Source organism: Rattus norvegicus, chromosome 15, assembly GCF_021556685.1.
Source record: "Rattus norvegicus strain SHRSP/BbbUtx chromosome 15, alternate assembly SHRSP_T2T, whole genome shotgun sequence".
NCBI classification, from domain to species: Eukaryota; Metazoa; Chordata; class Mammalia; order Rodentia; family Muridae; genus Rattus; species Rattus norvegicus.
In genome coordinates, this window is record NC_141548.1 from 31,335,839 (window position 1) to 31,356,420 (window position 20,582).

A 20,582-nucleotide genomic window follows, 5' to 3' on the forward strand; every position below is an offset into this window, starting at 1 on the left:
TGGCTTGGAGGAGGCTTTAGAGAATAGAACCTGTGCTGACAGAGATGAGATGAGATGAGATGGGGGTTAGGGCCAGTGCTGGAGGGACTAAGTGGAGCATTATGGTTCACCAGTACACAGGTGGAGTGGGCTGGGTCTGGAGGACCAGGTTGGGTGACTATAACAAATGGGACAAGAGGAAGCTAGGATCAGTGTGGGGTGGAATCACATATAGGGTATGGCTGGAAGGACCAAGAGGAGTAGCCATGGATCACACGACTGGAGATGGAAGCAGCCTGAGATGGTGATGGAGCTGGAGTCACACAGGACGGCTTTGCTCTCTTTTGGGATCTAATTATCTCCTTAGTCTGATGGGGCCTAGGATCCCCAGACACTTAGTCTAATGAGACTCACTTTCCTCTTTCTATATCTCTTAGTCGTTACTTACAACTTTACTAAAAGAATTTTTGTTTGTTCAGTTTCAGAATAATAGTCACTACTGAAGTAGATTATATATATAAAATGTCAAAAAGAATAGCTTTTAGAGGACTACATTTTATCGTACATCCAAGATAATTAACCATCTAATATTAAGCACTCTTCTTGTTATGGGGATGCAAGGAAACAGAGTTTTGGCCAGTCCCCAACTACTACACCCCATTGTAATATATATATATATATATATATATATATATATATATATATATATATATATATATATATATATTTGTTTGTATGTCTGAGTGTGGATGTGTGAGTACCACGGTACCACGGCAAACCTGTGGGAGTCGGTTCTTTCTCTTCACTCTGTGAGTTTGGAGGATCAAGTTTGGATAATTAGCATTGGTGGCAATTGGCTTTATCCCATGAGCTACATCACTGACCCTAATACTACTTTTTCATGTTTATTCAATATGCAATAATCAAGTGGTTAGTTTATCCATCATCTCAAATATTTATAATTTTGTATGATGAAAACACGAAGTCCTGTTTGTTAGCCATTTTCAAATCTATATTATTGCTAACTATAGTCATGCTACTGTCCAATAGAACATTGGAATGCATTGTCTGAACTTTGTACCTTCTGTACAATCTCTCCTGCCCCCCAGCCTTTGTAGCTACTGATAACCAGGATTCTATGTACACTTCATTATTATAAGATTAGAGGTCTTACTATCATATATTAATTATACACTACCATTGGTTTCATTGTGAACATTTTATATATGTAGGATCTTGTTTTAAAAGACAACATCCTCCAGGCTCACATATGTTGATGTAAATGACAAGACAGCTGAACCAGTGTCAAGCCACCATAGCTTTTGGCCTCTTTACCCACTGATGGACATTTAAGTTGATCCCATATTTTGACTACTGTGAAAAGTTGTAATAAGTACAGGAATTTGGACATCTCTTCATTAAGCTGATTTCATTTCTTTTGGATATTATGCTGGCAAGTTTTATGTCAACTGGATGAGCATGAGTCATTTGGGAAGAGGGACTCTAAATTGAGAAAATGCCTCCATAAGATTTGCTTGTAGGGCATTTTCTTAATTAGTGATTGATGTGAGAGTTTCTAGCCCAATGTAGGTGATGCCCTGCTGGTCCTGGCTTCTATAAGAAAGAAGGCTGAGCAAGTCATGGGGAGTAAGCCAGGAAGCAGCACCCCTCCATGGCCTCTGCATCAGTGTCTCCAGGTTCATGCCTTGGGTCCTTGCCTCAACTTCCCTGGACCAAAGGATTGTAAGATGAAATAAATCCTTTCCTTTGCAAGTTGCTTTTGGTCATGCTGTTTTATCACAGCAGTGGAAACATAAACTAAGACAGAAATATACACAGAAGTGTGATTAGAGAACCATAAGGAAATTCTCACTTTGGTTTTTGAAGAGTCTCTCTCTACTTTTCCATAATGGATGAACTGACATCCTCATCGGAGTGTGTTGGAGCCCTCTTTGCTCACAGCCTTAGTTGGTATTCTCTCTTTTCCAATTTGAATTTTATTTAATTTTAATCTTTTTTTATAATCTAGATTTTATCCCCCTCCCAGAACTCTCCACTCCCTGGGGAGTCTCTTGAGAGTGAGGTGCATTTTCTCCGAGTCCAGGTCCAGCAGTCCTCTGCTGTATATGTATTGTGGGATTCATATCAACTGGTGTATGCTGCCTGGTTGGAGGCTCAGTGTCTGAGAGATCTCGGGAGTTCAGGCTAGTTGACACTGTTGATCCTCCTACAGGATTGTCCTCCTCCTTAGCCTCTTCCAGCTTTTCCCTAATTCATCTACAGGGGTCAGCAGCTTCTGTTCACTGGTTGGGTGCACATATCTGCATCTGACTCTTTCAGCTGCTTGTTGGGTCTTCAGAGGGCAGTCATGATAGGTCCCTTTTTGTGAGCACACTGAAAAGCTCTCAGGGAGAACTTTCCCTCGGGATGGAGATCCTCTAACTCCAAAGACCAGACCGAGACACCACAGGATGCAATCAGCAAGAGGATTTGGTTTATTGTCGGGATACACAGGCACAGGCACCTGCGGGCGCTTCAGTCACTCGGGGGACTGGCGCGCCCCACGGAACCAAGGATGGGCTTTTTATAGGATTTTGGGGAGCAGAAGCAAGCATACAGAAGCAGATGCATGGTTACAGGGATATAATTGGTGGATTCTAATGTGGCAAGGGTTCAGCCCGGGGGCAAGTTTCCTAGCTACCTTCCTGAAACATAAGGACTGACTCGGCCCCCCAAGGGTTCAGCCCGGGGGCAAGTTTCTTAGCTACCTTCTTGGAACATAACGACTGACTCGGCCCCCCACCAGGGTGTGGGACCTCTCCCGGGGCTTTTTTTCATTGTCAGGTGCTCAACCGAAGTCGTCCTGTTGCCAGGCCTTCAACCAAACACATCCTGCTTGGCAGCCGCTGTGTACTCAGTGTTCTAACCTTTCCCTGAACCAGTCATCTTAAGTACAGCCTTGCAAAATGGCGTTACTGCTGCTAAGCTGGGGTCTTTCAACACCATAGCCTCAGTAATAGTGTCAGGCCCTGGGCCCCCCACTCCACCCCTAGCTGGATCCCAACTTGGGCCTACCATTGGACCTCCTTTTCCTCTGTCTCTTCTCCATTTTTGTCCCTGCACTTCTTTCAGACAGGAACAATTATGGGACAGAGTCTTTGAATGTAGTTTGGCAATCCCATCCCTCACTTGATGCCCTATCTTTCTCCTAAAGGTGAGCTCTACAAGCTCCCTCTCCCCACTGTAGGGCATTTCATTTAAGGTCCCTCCATTTGAGTCCTGAGAGTCTCTCACCTCCCATGTCTCTAGTATATTCTGGAGGGTCCTTCCACTTCCTACCTCCCAAGGTTGCCTGTTTCCATTCTTTCTGTTGGCCCTCAGGGTTTCAGTCCTGTACCCCCTCCCCAGCCCAATACCAGATCATTTCCCCTCTTCCCCTCCCTCTCCCCTTTCCCACCCAGGTCCCTCCCTCTCTCCCCTGTCTTCTGCTTGCTCTCTTCTTCCTCTCAAGTTGGATTATAGGAACCTCACTTGTGCCCTTCTGCTTGTTAACCTTCTTGACTTCTCTAGATTGTATCCTAGGTATTCTGTACATTTTTGGCTAATATCCACTTATTAGTGAGTACATACCATGCATGTTCTTTTGGGTCTGAGTTACCACAGTCAGGATATTTTCTAGTTCCATCCATTTGCCTGCAAAACTCAAGATATCCTCGTTCTTAATAGCTAAGTATTCCATTGTGTAAATGAACCACATTTTCTGTATCCATTCTTCTGTCGTGGGACATCTGGCTTGTTTCCAGCTTCTGGCTATCACAAACAAAGCCACTATGAACATAGTGGAACATGTGCCCCTGTGGCATAGTGGGTCATCTTTTGAATGTATGCCCAAGAGTGGTATAGCTGTGTCTTCTGATAGATCTATTTCCAATTTTCTGAGGAATCTCCAGATCAATTTTCCAGAGTGGTTGTACCAGTTTGCAATCCCACTAGCAATGGAGAAGTATTCCTCTTTCTCCACATCCTCACCAACATGTGCTGTCGCCCAAGGTTTTGATCTTAGCCATTCTGATTGGTGTAAGGTAGAATCTCAGGGTCATTTTGATTTGCATTTCCCTGATCACTAAGGACTTTGAACATTTCTTTAAGTGCTTCTCAGCCATTCAAGATTCCTCTGTTGTGAATTCTCTGTTTAATTTTATTGAATTTTTAATTTAATTTTTATTTTCTTTTATGTGTATGAATGCTTTATCTGCATGAATGTATGTGCACCAGGTAAGGTGTGTGCCTGGTGCCTAAGGAGGCCAGAAGGTGATACTGGAGCCCTTGGAACTAGAGTTATAAATGGTTATAAACCATCATGTGGGTGCTAGGAATTGAATCTAGATCTTCTGCAAGAGCAACAAGTGCTCTAAACCACTGAGCCATTGCTCTAGCCCCTTCAAATTTAAATTTTTGATTTGTCTTTTTGATAGTTTCTCATCATAGTTTTGATGTGCATTTCCCTGATTATTAGTGATGCTAAACATTTTTATTTACTCTTGGCCATTTCTTGTCTTCTTGGGGAAAATGTCTGTTCCTCTCTTTTACCTGTAGCTGGTGTTTTGCTATTTTGTGGTTCTTCTTTCTTCCACCCCTTTCCACCCTTTCAACCTCCTAATACTAGATAGGAGAAGAAAAAGGATAGAGAGGAAAGGAAAGGGATCCCTGAATAAAGTCAGTGGTTGGGAAGAGGGAGGAGGTACTATCTTAGACTACTTCCTGATTAGAGGCTTTCTGTTTTCCAACTCCTTCACTGCCTAAGCTTGGTTGTCCTGGGATATTGCTCTGTAGATTGACCTTGAATTCAAGAAACCTGCATGCCTGTCTCCTGGGATTAAAAGTGTGTGCCACCATGCCTGGACTTAAACTTTTCTTCATCTAGAACTTGCTTGTCCCAGGCAGGCCTTGAACTCAGAGATCTGCTTGGCTTTATCTCCTGGGATTAAAGGTGTGTACCACTGTGCCTGGATCTAAATTTAGCTGGGTAGGATCTTGGCCCAAAGTCCCCCTCCCTTAATCTGCTCTGTCCTAGAACATAGGATATGGCTTCATTTCACTTCCTGGTACCCCTTTAATACTTTAACCATTTATTTTATATTTTTCCCTTTTAAGCTTGTTAAACTTGTTCAAAACTTTCTTCATGAGACTTAACCAGAGAACAAAGTCTATAATGGGCGTCTCTGAAACTTCCTTTGTCAATGCAATTAATCTGAATCTCTTTACCTTAGCCTCAGACAGACACTTCAGATAAGAGCAAAAAGTAGCTGCATTCTTCACCAAAATACCACAAAAACAATCTCTAGGCCATATATTGATTTCTCCACTGAAACCTCTTGAGCCAGACCTGTACAATTCAAATCATCCTCAGTACCAAAGTCTTCCATATTCCTACTAAGAGAGCCCATTAAGCCCCATTTAAAGATTCCACAGCTTGCCAAATCCAAAGTCCCAAAATCCACATTCTTCCAAACAAAAGCATTGTCAGACCTATCACAGCGACACCCCTGGTACCAACTCCTGTCTTTTTTTTTTTTTTTTATTATATATTATGAGTACACTGTTGCTGTCTTCAGACACACCAGAAGAGGGCATTAGATCTCATTTCAGATGGTTGTGAGCCACCATGTGGTTGCTGGGATTTGAACTCAGGACCTCTGGAAGAGCAGTCAGTGCTCTTAACCACTGAGCCATCTCTCCAGCCCCCAACTCCTGTCTTAATTAGGGTTTTACTGCTGTGAACAGACACCATGATCAAGGCAACTCATAAATAACAACACTTAACTGGGGCTGGCTTACAGGTTCAGAGGTTCAGTCCAGTATTATCAAGGTGGAAACATGGCAGCATCCAGGTAGGCATGGCACAGGAGGAGTTGAGAGTTCTACACCTTCATCTGAAGGCTGCTAGTGAAAGATGCTTCCAGGCAGCTATGACTAGGGTATTATAGCCCATGCCCACTGTGACACACCTACTCCAACAAGGCCACACTCCTAATAGTGCCACTCCCTGGCCCAAGCATATACAAACCATCACACAAAGTCTTAGTAATTTTGTCTTTCAAAGGATCAACTTATTATTTCATTGTGGGAACAGGACCCAGAATGGGAGTCTAGAGGTGACAGTCATGTGACGAATCCAGGACTCAGACTCCAGAGACCAGCATCAAGGTACAGATCTGAAATTATTGCCCAGCATTTAAGATTATATACAGTGTTTGAGCCAATCCCAGGCTCCTAAATCCTTGGCCAATTGTATCTCACCACACTGTCACAGGTCGCCAATGAAAGCGGTATTCCTGAGCCATCTTAGATCTACAGCCTGAGTTCAGCAGATCAGGACTCTTCCAGGAGTCCAGGAGTCTGTGGCACCTTGATCTCCATCCCACTTTGTCCTTCACAAGGTTCACCTCCATATCCCCCGCATCTCACCAGCCTCGTATGTGTGTCATTCTATTTTTTATGTATATGTTTTGCCTCCATGTACTTCTGGGCCTACCGTGCAAGAGAGCCAGAAGACAGCAATAGATTGAGTTACAGATGGTTGTGAGCTGCCAGGTAGGCGCTGAGAATTGAACTCAGGACCTCTGGAAGTAAAGCCAGTACTCTTATCCACTGAGCCATCTCTCCAGCCCATCTTTTGTATGTGGTTTTTTTTTTAAACATGAAATGCACAGAGAGTACAAGTATACATATCAAAAATTAACTTTTTCGGTCCCCAGCTCCGAAAAAAAGAACCAAAAAAAATAACTTTTAAACTTTCTATTTTACTTATTGCTCTAATCCTTTTTACAAATAAATTATTTTATGTGTACAGATGTTGAGTATGTCTGCACAGCACACATGTGTCTGGCAACCTGAAGAAGGTGATGGATCCTCTGGGACTGGACTTAAAAACAGTTGTGAGCTTTCATACAGATGCTGGAGATTGAACCCAGTTCTTTCGGAAAAGCAGCCAGTACCCTTACCTGCTGAGCCATCTCTCCAGCTCCTCTAGTCTATTATTATGATTTATCTTGTATCCAAATCCATGGAGAACAATGCATTAGATAGGTTGAATGGTCTACAAATGTCTGTTAGACCCACTTATTATAGGGAGTACAGTTTAAATCCAATGAGTTTGTTGATGTTGATGGTGGCGGGTGGTGGTGACAGTGGTGGTGGAGGTGGTGGTGAGCTAGGGCAAGGTTTCTTTATTCCCCAGATTTTATCATTGAAAGGAAAACTAACAAAGAAAAGATAACTCAGCGCTAGTGAGCCTCAGGGAAGTGCATTTACTCTGCAGGTTCTCACATCCAGGGATGGTCTGAAGGGGAAATGACAGAATCCCTTACAGCGCTGTGGGTCTGAAAGCAGAGAACACCTTTGATTCACAGCCTCGAAGGGCTTCAGGGCAATGACCATAGATGAAGGGAAGGCTGTATCATCACTGTCTGGAGGGACTTTAGAGCAGTGGCCATTAATGGAGGAGGAAGGCCTTGTAGCATTTCATCACTGTCTGGGGGGACTTTAGAGCAGTGGCCATTAATGAAGGAGGAAAGCCTTGTAGCATTTCTAGGCCAGTGGGAACTTGGAGAGCATAGTTTTCGGAAGCTCAGCAAAGTACAGGGAGAAAGTAATGATGCCTGTTATGTCCCAGAGGGGTGTGAATACAGCAGGGGAGGGCCTCCTGAAGGGCCTCCCTGCTGAGAGCAGAGGTGACAGCCAGCTCCCTCTGGGAAGTGATGACCTCCCCCTGGAAGGCTTCTAGAGGGCAGGAGCAGAGGACTGGAGCTTTCTTTGCTTACTCTCTCCATCACCCTCAGAACACCAGAGACATCGAAATTAACTCTGATTTAATTTCTACTATCAGGCTAATAGGGTGTCTAGGGAAATTAAGCTGGATTTTTAAATACCCAGAAAATTAAATTTTGTGCACACATGAGTTTGCAAATTAAGATTAGTGGTTACTTGGCATCAGATAGCATCGTTTAAATATTTACATGAAATTCACAAAGAGTACAAGTATGCATATCCGACTGCCATGAACTTTGCCATACAAACATAATTTAATTCAGTGATCTTTTCTCAATAAACATGTGGAAATGTTCAACTACTTTGAGGGCCAGTGTCTCAGTCCATTAACCAGGTGCATGGTGGGAAATTTGTTGATGTTAAAGCCAAAACAGTGTCCCAGCTGGGGACCTTTCCCAAGTGCTCCTGCATGTTAGTTTATTGCTGTTGTTATGTTTAGCGTGTGTGCGTGTCTGTCTGTTTGTCTGCCTGCCTGCCTGCCTGCCTGCCTGCCTGCCTGCCTGCCTGTCTGTGCATATCACACTGTATGTTTGGACTGTTTGTAAGAGTCATTTTCTTCTTTTACATTGGGGATCTTTGGGATAAAACTCAGATCATCAAACTTGAGGGTAAGCATGTCATCAGATTTACTCATGAGTTTTTAAGTATTTATTTTAGCAGGCTTGGGGAGATAACTCAGTGCATAAGAACACTGCTACACGAGCATCAAAGATTTGCGTTCAAACACTTTCCTGTAACACCTATGGTTTGGAGGGACAGAGATAGGAAGGTTTCTGGGGCTTGTTCACTGCCAGCCTATCTCTACTGAGAGACCCTGTCTCAAGAAAATAAGGCCAAGGGTGATGAAGCAAGATACTTCATGTTCTCTGACTTCCATGTTTATAGCAGATACACGTGGAACAGATATTCCCTCACACAGATGTGCATATAACACACAAACACACACACACAATTTATTTTATATTCAAAGTATTTCAATATCGTCCATATTCTTGATAATAATCTTTTTAGGGGACACGTAGTAGTATTCATTGATGCCTTCATTTGTATCTTCTGATGATTGATGATATTGATATGTATATCAAAATGAAATGTCAATACTTTGCCATTTTTAATCCAGCACTCAGAAGAGGCAGGCAGATCTCTGAGTTCTGGGGCTGCCTGGTCCACAGACAGGTTCCAGAACAGCCACGGCTACACAGACAAACCCTGTCTCAAAGGGAAAAAAATTAAAAACTGGGCTGCCTTTGTATTGAATTTTTTAGTTTTGCTTTGTTTTGCTTTACTTTTGAGTGTGTGTGTGTGTGTGTGTGTGTGTGTGTGTGAGAGAGAGAGAGAGAGAGAGAGAGAGAGAGAGAGAGAGAGAGAGAGATGGGGAGTGTCCACAAGTAGCCCAGGCTGTCTAGAACTCACAGCAATCCTCCTACCTCAGTTTTCCAAGTGCCAAAATTGCAAATGTGAGCCAGCATTACCTGGTGTGAATGCCTTTTTTTTTTATATTTTCTAGATACAAGATCTTTGCTGGATATATGAGTTTCAAATATTTCACTTTACTCTATTCCTTATATTTTCATTTTATTAATATAGTATTTTGAAATTAAAAAGGTATTTTTTCATTCAAAATCTAATTTGTTCATTTTTACACTTACAGATCATGCCTTGGGTATCATTTCCTAGAAAACTATAGTTTTATCCATTTTGTTCTGGAAATGTTGCCAACTTAGAATTTACATTAAAATTGCTGGTACATGTTGAATTTTGATAGATGGTAGAGTAGTATCTCTGGGAGTGCTGAAGCACAGGCTTACAGGAGGGTCAAGCCACTGTCAGAGACAGCAAGACCAGTTAACCCCAGAACAACCTGATGGTGAGAGGCAAGCACAGGAACCTGAGCAACAGAAACCAAGACTACTTGGCATCATCAGAGCCCAGTTCTCTCACCAAAGCAAATACTGGATATCCAAACATGCCAGAAAAGCAAGATTTGGATTTAAAAATCACATCTCATGAGACTCTCGCTCCAGTCTCCAGATGGTGGCGTGCCCCAGGAAACTCGAGAAGCCGATCTTGATGTAATAGCAAGAGGTAGTTTTATTAACGAGATCTCGGGCCAACACCAAGGTCTCGGGCCGACACGCCACGCATCTCACGCAGGAGATAGAGGAGCCGACCACGAGCCTCTTCAGGCAGGGGTTTATATAGGGGAAGCCAGGGAATTTTGCGCGGTTACACAGGATTGGCTAATTCAAAGGACTCACAGTTCCTTTTGGCACGGAGTTACATCAGCAAAGCATACGTGCAACCTAGCATCCCAGCAATGTGGGTAGGGTGACTCATCTCACTCAGCAGGGGGATGACCCATCCTCAGGGAGTGAAGGAAGGGGAGGGGGTGGCTCCAGCCAGTGAACCCTATCTCAAATTCTCTCAGGCATGTTCGGACTTTGTTTGTGACTAACTCTTTGAAATTTAACTCTTCAATGATAGAGAACTTTAAGAAGGACATAAATAATTCCCTTAAAGAAATACAAGACAGGGGTTGGGGATTTAGCTCAGTGGTAGAGCGCTTGCCTAACAAGCACAAGGCCCTGGGTTCAGTCCCCAGCTCTGAAAAAAAAAAAAAGAAAAGAAAAGAAAAGAAATTAAAAAAAAAAGAAATACAAGACAACACAGGAAAACAAATAGAAGCTCTTAAAGAGGAAACACAAAAATCCCTTAAAGAATTACAGGAAAAGCACAACCAAAGAAGTGAAGGAATTGAACAAAACCATCCAGAATCCACAAATGGAAAAAGAAACAATAAAGAAAACACAAAGGGAGACAACCATGGAGGTAGAAAACCTAGGGAAGAGATCAGGAGTCATAGACACACACATCACCAACAGAATAGAAGAGATAGAAGAGAGAATCTCAGGGGCAGAAGATGCCATAGAAAACATTGACACAACAGTCAAAGAAAATGTAAAATGCAAAAAACTCGTAACCCAAACATCCAGGAAATCCAGGACACAATGAGAAGATCAAACCTAAGGATAACAGGTATAGAAGAGAGCTAAGATTCCCAAATTAAAGGGCCAGTAAATATCTTCAACAGAATTATAGAACAAAACTTTCTAACCTAAAGAAAGAGATGCCCGTAAACATACAAGAAGCCAACAGAACTCCAAATAGATTGGACCAGAAAAGAAATTCCTGTCACATAATAATGAAAGCATGAAATGCACAAAACAAAGAAAAAATATTAAAAGCAGTAAGGGAAAAATGTCAAGTAACATATAAAGGCAGACCTATCAGAATTACACCAAACTCCTCACCAGAGACTACAAAAGTAAGAAGAGCCTAGATAGATGTCATACAAACCCTAAGAGAACACAAATGCCACCCCAGGCGATCATATCCAACAAAACTCTCAATTACAATAGATGGAGAAACCAAGATATTCCATGACAAAACCAAATTTACATAATATCTTTCCACAAATCCAACCCTACCGGATAACAGATGGAAAAATCCAACAAATGAGGGAAACTGTACTCTAGAAAAAGCAAGAAAGTATTCTTGCAACAAACCCAAAAGAAGAGAGTCACACAAAAATAATTCCACCTTTAACAACAAAAATAACAGGAAAAAAAACAATCACTATTCTTTAATATCTCTTAACATCAATGATCTCAATTCCCCCAAAAAAAGACATAGATTAACAAGCTGAATATGTAAAGAGGACCAGTATTTTGCTGCATACAGGAAACACACCACAGTGACAAAGACAGACACTACCTCAGAATAACTGGCTGGAAAACAATTTTCCAAGCAAGTGGTCCCATGAAACAAGCTGGAGTAGCCCTTCTAATATCGAATAAAATCAACCTTCAACCAAAAGCTATCAGAAAATATAAGGAAGGACACTTCATATTGATCAAAGGAAAAAAATCCACCAAGATGAACTCTCAATCCTGAACATCTATGCTCCAAATGCAAGGGTACCTACATTCATAAAAGAAACCTTACTAAAGCTCAAAGTACACATTGTACATAACACAATAATAGTGAGAGACTTCAACACCCCACTCTCATCAATGGACAGATAATGATAACAGAAACTAAACAGAGACACAGAGAAACTAACAGACATTATTAACCAAATGGATTTAACAGATATCTATAGAATATTTCATCCTAAAACAAAAGAATATACCTTCTTCTCAGCACTTCATGGTACCTTCTCCAAAATTGACCATATAATCAGTCATAAAACAGGCCTCAGCAGATACAAGAAGATTAAAATAATCCCACGCATCCTATCAGATCACCACGAACTAAGGTGGTCTTCAATAACAACAAAAATGACAAAAACCCACATACACATGGAAGTTGAACAATGTTCTACTCAATGATAACTTGGTCAAGGAAGAAATAAAGAAATTAAAGACTTTTTAGAATTTAATGAAAATAAAGGCACAACAAACCCAAACTTATGGGACACAATGAAAGCTGTGCTAAGAGGAAAACTCATAGCGCTGAGTGCCTGCAGAAAGAAACAGGAGAGAGCATACACTCTCAACTAATCAGGACACCTGAAGCTCTAGAACAAAAAGAAGAGGGGCTGGGGATTTAGCTCAGTGGTAGAGCGCTTACCTAGGAAGTGCAAGGCCCTGGGTTCAGTCCCCAGCTCCGAAAAAAAAAAAAAAAAAGAACCAAAAAAAAAAAAAGGAAGCAAATGCACCCATGAGGAGTATAAGGCAGGAAATAATCAAGCTCAGGGCTGAAATCAGCCAAGTAGAAACAAAAAGAACTACACAAAGAATCAAAAAACAAGGAGCTGGTTCTTTGAGAAAATCACCAAGATAGATAAACCCTTAGTCAGACTAAACAGAGGGCACAGAGAGTGTATCCAAATTAACAAAATCAGAAATGAAAAGGGAGACAAGAGAAACTGAGGAAATTCAAAAAATCATCAGCTCCTACTACAAAAACCTATATTCAACAAAACTGGAAAATCTAGAGGAAATGGACAATTTTCTAGACAGATACCAAGTACCAAAGTTAAATCAGGACCAGATACTGAACAGTGCCATAACTCCTAAAGAAATAGAAGCAATTACTAAAAGTCTCCCAACCAAAGAAAGCGCAGGGCCAGATGGATTTAGTGCAGAATTCTATCAGACCTTCTTCTATAGACCTAATACCAATATTGTCCAAACTATTCCACAAAATAGAAACAGAAGGAGCACTACCAAATTCCTTCTATGAAGTCACAATTACATTTATACGTAAACTGCACAAAGACCCAACAAAGAAAGAGAACTTCAGACCGATTTCCCTTATGAATATCTAATGCATAAATACTCAATAAAGTTCTCGCAAACCAAATCCAAGAACACATCAACATGATCATCCATCATGACCAAGTAGGCTTCATCCCAGGGTTGCAGGGATGGTTCAATATACGGAAAACAATCCACGTAATACACTATATAAACAAACCCAAAGAAGAAGAAGAAAAAAACATGATAATTTCATTAGATGCTGAAAAAGCATTTGACAGCCTTAAACATCTCTCCTTGTTAAAAGTCTTGGAACGATCAGGAATTCAAGTCCCATACCTAAACATAATAAAAGCAATATACAGCAAACCAGTAGCCAACATCAAATTAAATGGAGAGAAACTTGTAGCAATCCCACTAAAACCAGGAACTAGATAAGGCTGCCCACTCTCTCCCTACTTATTCAATATAATACTCAAAGTCCTAGCCAGAGCAATCAAACAACAAAAGGAGTTTAAAGGAATACAAATTGGGAAGAAAGAAATCAAAATATCACTATTTGCAGATGATATGATAGTATACCTAAGTGACCCCAAAAATTTTACCAGAGAACTACTAAGCCTGATAAACAACTTCAGCAAAGTGACTGGGTATAATATTAACTCAAACAAATCCGTAGCCTTCCTCTACTCAAAGGATAAACAGGCTGAAAAGGAAATTAGGGAAATGACACCCTTCACAATAGTCACAAACAATATAAAATACCTCCGTGTGACTTCAACCAAGCAAATAGAAGATCTGTATGACAAGAACTTCAAGTCTCTGAAGAAAGAAATTGAAGAAGATCTCAGAAAATGGAAAGATCTCCCATGCTGATGGATTGGCAGGATTAATATCATGAAAATGGCCAACTTGCCAAAAACAATCTACAGATTCAATGCAATCCCCATCAAAATTCCAACTCAATTCTTTATAATGTTAGAAAGAGCAATTTGCAAATTCATTTGGAATAACAAAAAACACAGGATAGTGAAAACTATCCTCAACAATATAAGAACTTCTGGGGAAATCACCATCCCTGACCTAAAGCTGTATTACAGAACAATAGTGATAAAAAACTGTATGGTACTGGGACAGAGACAGGCAGGTAGATCAATGGAATACAACTGAAGACCCAGAAATGAACCCACACACCTAAGGTCACTTGATCTTTGACAAAGCAGCTAAAACCATCCAGTGGAAAAAAGATAGCATTTTCAACAAATTTTGGTGCTGTTTCAACTGGAAATCAGCATGTAGAAGAATGCAAATCGACCCATTCTTGTCACCCTGTACAAAGCTCAAGTCCAAGTGGATCAAGGACCTCCACATCAAACCAGAAACTAATAGAAAGAAGTATTAAGCTAATAGAACTAATTGACTTCAAACTAATAGAAGAAAAAGCCTCAAACACATGAGCATGGGGGAAAATTTCCTGAACAGAAGACCAATGGCTTATGCTCTAAGATCAAGAACCGACAAATGTGACTTCATAAAATTGCAAAGGTTCTGTAAGGCAAAGGATACTGTCATTAGGACAAAATAGCAACCAACAGACTGGGAAAAGAGCTTTACAATCCTATTTCCGATAGAGGGCTAATATCCAATATATACAAAGAGCTCAAGAAGTTAGACTCCAGAGAATCAAATAACCCTATTAAAAATGGGGTACAGAGCTAAACAAAGAATTCTCACCTGAGGAATACTGAATGGCTGAGAAGTACCTAAAGAAATGTTCAACATCCTTAGTCATAAGGGAAATGCAAATCAAAACAACCCTGAAATTCCACCTCACACCAGTCAGAATGGCTAAGATCAAAAACTCAGGTGACAGCAAATGCTGGCAAGGATGTGGAGAAAGAGGAACACTCCTCCACTGTTGGTGGGATTGCAAGCTGGTACAACCACTCTGGAAATCAGTCTGGAGGTTCCTCAGAAAATTGGACATAGTATTACCTGAGGACCCAGCTATACCTCTCCTGGGCATATACCCAAATGATGCTCCAACATATAAAAAGGACACATGCTCATCTATGTTCATAGCAACCTTATTAATAATATCCAGAAGCTGGAAAGAACCCAGATGTCCTTCAACAGAGGAATGGATATAGAAAATGTGGTACATCTACACAATGGAGTACTACTCAGCTATCAAAAACAATTACTTCATGAAATTCATAGGCAAATGGATGGAACTAGTGAAGGATTAAAAATTAATAATAAGCCGCCTAGCTACCCAAAAAGAAGAGGTAGGGTCTGTGAGAACATGAACTTTTCGCCCCTCCCTTGCTGTACAATGGTTCCCGGAACATTCTTGCATGAAAGGTTTCCTGGAACAGCCACAATGACCCATAGCCTCCGGCCACAATGGTCCAATGGCCCTGTAAAATGTCACTACCCCTAATCACAATGTCACAAAGTCCTAAATTGTATGGGCAGTTTATGGTTTTGGAATTCCCCTCCTCCCTCCCTCTTGATCCCCCTGGTTTGTGGTTTTTTCCTTTATAAGCTCTGTGAAAATTCAGGTCGGGGTCGAACTCCTCTACTCCCTGTGTGGTGTATGAGTCTCGACCCCAGCATGCTGGCCTGAGCTCTCGTTTCATCTCGCTCACAATAAATCTTCCTCGTGTGATTACAGCAGGTCGGTGTCTGTGTCCTACTGGGTGCGCGTCTTTCCCGAGACTTGAGTGGGGGGCTCCCTTCGGGGGTCTTTCACTAGAAAATATCATCCTGAGTGAGGTAACCCAATCACAGAAAAACACACACTGTATGCACTCACTGATAAGTGGATTAGCCCAAGATACAATCCACAGACCACACTAAGCTCAAGAAGAAGGACAACCAAAGTGTGGATGCTTCAGTCCTTTTTAGAAGGGGGAACAAAAGTATTCATAGGAGGGGATATGGAGACAAAGTTTGGAGTAGACTAAAGGAATGGCCATTCAGAGCCTGTCCCACTTGGGGATCCAGCCCGTGTGTGTGTGTGTGTGTGTGTGTGTGTGTGTGTGTGTGTGTGTGTGTGTGTATACAGCCACCAAACCCAGACAATATTGCTGATGCCAAGAAGTGCACGCTGACAGGAGCCTGATATAGCTGTCTCCTGAGAGGCTCTGCCAGAGCCTGACAAATACAGAGGTGGATGCTCGCAGCCAACCATTAATCTGAGTACAGGGTCCCCATTGGAGAGAAAGGATTAAAGGAGCTGAAGGGGCTTGCAACCCCATAAGAATAACAATACCAACCAACCAGAGCTCCCAGGGACTAAACCACCACCCAAAGAGTGCACATAGACACACCCATGGCTCTGGCTGTATATGTAGCAGAGGATGGCTTTGTTGGGCACCAGAAGGAAGGCGAAGCCAAGGCTGAACCCCGCCCCCCAGTGTAGAAGGATGTCAGGGAGGGGAGGCAAGAAGGGGTGGATAGTTGGGTAGGGGAAATTTACATTTGAAATGAAATTAGAAATATCCAATAAAATAATCCAAAAATATAAAAGATAATGTCCAACCCAAATACCGTCCTCCCATTCACTTCAGTTTCCCTCAATACTTCTCATCTACATTTCCCCCTCTCCCCTCCTCATCTTCATCCTCCCCCTCCTTCCTTATAACCCACTGAGTCCAATTAGTGATGTTTAAATGCATGTAGGCCATGAACCAGAGCATGGGCACTGCCAGGGTCTATTCTCCCCAAAGAAAAACTATAACCTGTCCCGTCTCAGTCCTCAATTGTCAATAGCTCTTCAGCTAGGGCTTGGACCTCATGAGCCCCTCCCTATCGGTTCTGGAATGTTAACTGCCTTGCTCTTGTGCAGGTCACCACTGAGGCTGTGATCTCACAAGTGCAGTGACCACATTATGATGCAAAGACAGAATTTCGTGGCACTTTACCTGGAGGACTAGTCTTAGTTTTTTCTGACCGTATTGAAAGGTTTTGGATTTCTGTCTGAGGTAGAACTGGAAGAAGCTGAAGGGTTTTGAGATGGTGGGTGATGTGAATGGATTCGCCTTTCACCAGGGTCTTTTGGCTTCCCCTGAAGACTTAAAGAGCAAGTGAAGAGGCAGAGAGATGACCTCACAGGCTGCTGCCTGTCGTTGAGGAGCAATTGTAATTCATTTTCTCTTGAAGGCTGTCAACAGTTGATGGAATGAACATGGGAGGAGAGAGAGAAACCTTCAGTTTCCCCCTGGGTGTCCAGGTAAGTGGCCAGAAGGAGCATGTGCTGGGAACAGAGAACAGCTCTTTGGTCCTTAAGAAATAAAGTTTCATAGTTTCGTAGATATGAGAAACAAAGTTTTAAAAACAAGGTTCTGAGAAATACATCTGGTGGTCAGGATGTCCAGTGATATGAAATAAGTTTTGGTGATCAAGATTCTAACTAAGCTAATTAAGACAAAATAACAACTGTTCTCGGAAAGACCCCCCCACCCCTCCCTGTGGTAAATTCCGAGAACAACGGTAAGATGTCATCCTGACCCTGCCCAACTACCCAGTTCACCCCCCTCTAAGGGACTGACGTGCCAACTTAGCCCTTTCCCAGTGATTCTCCAAGGCCAAGTGTAGGGCTGGATGAGGAAAGTGACCAACTGAGCCAAGAACGGCCCCTTGAGCAGGCCAGCCAATACCTGACCAGATCCCTTGTCCTGTGTACCACCAATGAGAATAAGCCAGCTAACCCTGTTGCTGAAGTCTGCCCTCTGTAACGAATAAAAGTTGTGTGGTTTTTGGGTTCGGGGTTGCCTCTCCCTGCGTGGATGAGCAACCCCACGTACGTGGATTAAAAACCTTATACCCTCATGCAGCGGTCACTTTGTCAATCTGTGCTCTGTGGGTGGCGTTCCTGAGGTAAGGCCACTATGGGGCCTTACTACAGTCCCATTAGCCAGGGGTTACCTAAGAAATAGTGTTAACTAGGATTAGAGCTGCTGGCTATAAACAACAGAAACACACTAGCAGCTTGAATACATAGTCTGTTATTTGTTACATAAAATGCTCTTATTTCTTCCTCATATCAAAGGACTCTAGGGCTGCCATGGCAGATTCATAATTAAGGACCCTTTCCTACACATCTCAGTGGTCACTACAGTGGTAACTCGTGTATTTGAATGCTTGGCCATAGGGAGTGCCACTGTTTGGGGGCGTGGCTTTGTTGGGGTGGGTGTGGTCTAGTTGGAGGAAGTGCATCACTGTGGGGGTGGGCTCTGATGTTTTCTATGCCTAAGCTTCTGCCCAGTGTGGAATGAGAGTCTCCTCCTGGCTGCCTTCAGATCATGGTGTAGATCATGGTGCTCCTCCAGCACCATGTCTGCCTGCAGGCTGCCATGCCTCCCACCATGATGATCATGGACTGAACCTCTGAAACTGTAAGGCAGCCCCAATTAAATGTTTTCCTTTAGAAGAGTTGACTCAGTCGTGGTGTCTCGTCACAGCAATGAAAACCCAAACTAAGTCAAGGGGCCAGTCCATGGCCCCCACATGATGGAATCAAGGGGCAAAATGGTTTCCATCAGAAATCCCCAACAGGACATCATCACAGAGGGTAGGGGCACCTGCCATGCATACAAGTCTGGTCCAACTCCTGGAGCCCATGTAAAGGTAACTTACCTACATGACGTTGCCTTTGAGTTCCACATGTGCAGGGTGGCAGGTGTGCCCACATACACCATGCACATACACCTGCACACACACCGTAATAAATGGATCTTTAAAATTCACTCTCTAGGAATAATTCTAACACATCTCACGGTTGAAAGAAGAGATATCCCTGCTCTTCCAGGGACAGTGCTTAGAGACGCTCAGGATGGTCCAGCGTTTGACATACCATTGTAGGCTTTCCTACAATACAGCCTCTAACAAAACCAGGCTGTCTCGAACCCCTGGCAACAGGATTGTTTACCTTTACACCAAGAAGGTTGGGAAAGCTCCTAAATCTGCTTATGGTGTGTGTCCAGACAGACTTTGAGGGGTTCGTGCTGTGAGACCCGAAGTCCTTATTAGATTGTCTAAGACAAAGCAAAACAATTTTTTAAGTAATAAAAATCAAGACTTGGTCTATGAAAAAAAAGAAGAAGAAGAAGAAGAAGAGATACTGCACTACTCCAATGCCCTTTAATTTACTTTGTAGGAGAAAATTTGATTTTCTTTTATGTGTGTCGGTGTGTTGCCTGCATATGTCTGTGCACCGTGTGCGTGCAGTACCACTGGAGGCCAGATGGGGACATATCCCCCAAGAAATGAAGTTTCAGAACTTAGCGTTGTCATACGAATGTTGAGAGTGGAACCTGGGTCCTCTGGAAAAGCAGCCAATGCTAACTGCTAAGCCATCTCTCCAGTTCTTGAGGGATGGTTGGTGTCAGACAGGTCTGATCTAGGATCTTCTAGTAAGGCTCAGGAAAGTCCTGAAGAAACTTCAATGGTTGGTGGCTTCTGGAACTTCTATGAGATGATTAGTACCAATTATATTTATGGTTTATTTTATTTTATTTTATACAAGGTCTCACTATCTAGTCCTGGCTAGCCTGGAACTCACCATGTAGAACAGGCTGGGCTCAAATTCATACAATCCTCTGACTCCCAGGTGCTGTTGGAATTAAAATCATGCCCTCAGTATACCCAGCTGTAATATCTCGACACCCCCCCCCACCATTCTGAGACATGAAAAATTCCACAGGGGATTCTATTATACACTAAACTATCTACTAAGTACTCTAATCCAAAAGAAATTATCAAGTCCAAAAAAAAAAAAAAAAAAAGAATAAATGGGTTTACTTTATATGCAGGTGTATTGGTTTCCTTTGATGTCTCTTCTTGAATTTCAAAGCACAAAGTAGCCTTTGTGTGAAAGTAAAATGTTTCAAATGTGGCTTCCTTGCTTTGACATAATGGAAATGTCTTGGATCCAAACTTTCCCCTGAGATCATCTGCACCTATATTGACTTTTTTTTCCCCTTTATTTTCTCACCTTTTAAATCTGCTGCGGTGATGAAGTCCATGTAAACTTCCTTATCGAAGTTTGCAAGAGTGCTCTTATGATTAGAAAAGTCGCGGACTGTCGGATGTTACGATATTTAACAGCGGTGGCTTTGCTTTCCACAGCGATTTGAAATGAGCGTCCCGGGCAAGGGCCTGCTGCTGACAAGCTCGCCTGGAGCTTTGTTGTCAAGCTGCGACGGTGCGGTTGATGATTTAGAGTCGCCTGCCCTTGCAGTCAGAATCAGAAATGGACGGCGCCGGCGCTGGGAAGCAGTCAATGATGGCCTCTTTATCTCCCGTTAACCGCTGGGAAGCGGTTTTCTTATCACCGTGCGTTGAAGAATATCTCCGAACTGGACGCTTTGGAGGGCGATGACAAACACATCTTGTCTTGAATACGTAGCCGGTGTGCAAAAAAGACACACACAATCTATATGACCTTGTTCAATCGGGAGAGCTGTAAAAGGAGCTAAATAAGGAAATAAAATAACATTTCTGGTT

General features: G+C 42.4%; 1 long non-coding RNA gene across 1 annotated transcript; it reads left to right on the forward strand.

Moving 5' to 3' along the window:
* Positions 1–16,927: 16,927 nt before the first annotated feature.
* LOC102550121 (uncharacterized) lies at positions 16,928–20,582 on the forward strand. The gene is made up of 2 exons (XR_015638782.1): positions 16,928–17,307; positions 20,205–20,582. It is a non-coding gene; the product is annotated as an uncharacterized LOC102550121 (long non-coding RNA).